At 42.2% G+C, this 2,554-nt stretch overlaps 1 pseudogene; it reads right to left on the bottom strand.

Moving 5' to 3' along the window:
* Positions 1-1,651: 1,651 nt before the first annotated feature.
* Positions 1,652-2,088, bottom strand: LOC106726126 (annotated as a pseudogene).
* Positions 2,089-2,554: the final 466 nt, after the last annotated feature.

The raw sequence follows: 2,554 nt of genomic DNA, 5'->3' as shown, positions 1-2,554 counted from the left end.
ATCGACCCTGCCTTGAGTGTGACAGGGGGCGGTGCCCCAACCCCCCAATCGGCCCTACCCTGAGCGTGACTAGGGGTGGCATCGCAACCTCTGGATCCGCCCTGCTCTGTGCATGACAGGGGGCGGTGCCCCAAATCCCCAATCGGCCCTGCTCTGAGCCCGACCAGGGGCTGCACCTATGGATTTGGCCTGCCCTCTGCCACCCGGGAGCAGGCCTAAGCCAGCAGGTCATTATCTCCCGAGCAGTCCCAGACTGCGAGAGGGCACAGGCCGGGCTGAGAGACACCCTCTCCCCCCCGAGTGCACAAATTTTTGTGCCCTGGGCCTCTAGTCTTTTATAATAGCCATTCTAACAGGTGGGAGGTCATATCTCTTTGTGGTTTTGATTTTCATTTCCCTGATGACCAGTGCTGTTGAGCACCTTTTCATGTACCTGTTGTTTATGTGTATGTCTTCTTTGGAAAGATGTCTATTCAGATCGCCTGTCCATTTTAAAATCATATTCTGTGGGGTTTTTTTGTTTGTTTTGCTTTTGAGTTATGTGAGTTTTTTATATATTTTGGATATTAACCCCTTATCAGATATTTGATTTGCAAATATTTTCTCTCATTTGGTTGCTGACTGTGGGGAAACACGGGACTTGGTTGGAATGTCTGTAAGGAGGATTCTTTGAAAGGTCAGGGCCTCTGAGGGGACTTTGCCGAAGGCCGTAGCCCCTACCTTGACTTTTCCAAACAAGTCAGGTGTTTTGCTAGAATCTCTATGATTAGTCTTTAGCCCTATAGAAGCATGTGCTTTCTCAAGGATACTTACCCTGCTGATTGTATCTAGAAGTTAATTTGAGTTCAAGCTGTTGTTACAATAAAAAGCTAAGGAGGCAGGCAATCAGGGCTATTTGCTCCTAAAGTAAACTAGCCCCTTAGCCTCTCTTTCACAGAAATGTTTGTTTGGGTAATCTATTCATCTGTCGCTCAGGGTCTGCTGGTCAGCCCTGGCAGGTGACTTTTTCATTTTGTTAGTGGTTTTCTTTGCTGTGCAGAAAGTTTTTAGCACGATGTTAATTTTGCTCTTATTGCCCTGTGCTTTTGGTATCAAGCATGGGGCATCTTATTTGGTCATTTTGCTCTGCAGTATTGAACAGACGTGGGGAGAGTGGGTATTCTTGCTTTGCTTTTGAGCTTGTGGACTCTTTCTATTTCCCCAATGTCTGTATCCCAGAGGACATTTTTAACTTTCTATTCCTATGTTTGGGTTGGTGCTTCAGCTATTGCTTTTGATGACTAATGTTCCTATTTCGGAGATAATAGTCTACTGCATAATTATGGAATTTCTACTAATAATATAGAACTGAGATTAAATATTTATGGAGCATTTTCTGATCACCCAAAACATAGTTAGAGGCTCCCTTCTATATATTCCTTCATACTTTTTCACATATACCTACTTTATAGCAGTAATCTTATTGCATTATAGTAATTCTGGTAAGATAAAGAACTAAACTAAACTCTATCATTTTAAATGTAAAAGTAGGTAGCCACACTCGTGGCAGACATAATTTAGTTACTCAGACAAAAAAAAATTATTTGTTACGTTGGTAATGTGCCTGTAAGACTGACCTAGTAATTCTTTTTGGCAGAATTTTATGATTTTATTAATACAAATACAATGTGTACACAATCTGTCTATTTTGTTCGCTGCGCAGCCTGGCATTGGGATTGGTGACTCTGAGGGCCAGCTGTGCTGCTCTTTCCACAATGGCTTTGCGGTTCTTTGAGGAGATATTGTGAGCAACCTCAGCACATTAAGACTTGTTGCACTTCAGCAGCACTTCAAGCTCTTTGATGTTATGGACCAGAAACTTCCGAAAGCCACTGGACAGCATGTGCTTTGTTTCCTTGTTGCTCCCCTAACCAATGTTGGGCATCAAGATCTGGCCCTTGAATCTTCTATGCACCCTATTGTGTCAGTGCCTCTGGGTTTCCGCCAGTTCCATTTAATTTTGACATATTGGTCTGACTGGTGCCAGATGAACTTCTTGGTCCACTTTTTGACAGTCTTGGGTTTCATGAGGGGTGTGAGGGCAGTCATGGTGCCAAGTATGAGATGACTGCCACCTTTGTAGGAAGTGCTGAGGAAGAGAGGGGCCCTAGTAATTGTTAAATACAAATTAGAAATAAAATACAAAAAGGCTCTGGCTGGGTAGCTCAGTTGGTTAGAGCATCATCCTGATACACCAAGGTTGTGAAGGTTGTGGGTTTGATCTCTGGTCAGGGTACATACAAGAATCAACCAATGAATGCATAAATAAGAGGAACAACAAATCACTCTCTCTCTCTCTCTCTCTCTCTCTCTCTCTCGCTCTCTCTCTCTCTCTCATCAACAAAAAAGAAATAAAAATACAAAAATAACAAAGTGAAAAATTATATTTTATAGGCTCATAGAAATTTAAAATTGATAGAGAAGTTAGATAATATAGCCCAAGTTCTCATTTTATAGATAAGGAATAATGGTCCAGAGAATTTAAGAGACAGAACTGATATGTCCTAAGACTTTT

This window comes from Myotis brandtii, unplaced genomic scaffold (assembly GCF_000412655.1).
Source record: "Myotis brandtii unplaced genomic scaffold, ASM41265v1 scaffold23, whole genome shotgun sequence".
NCBI classification, from domain to species: Eukaryota; Metazoa; Chordata; class Mammalia; order Chiroptera; family Vespertilionidae; genus Myotis; species Myotis brandtii.
This window is presented reverse-complemented; position numbering and strand designations above follow the sequence as displayed.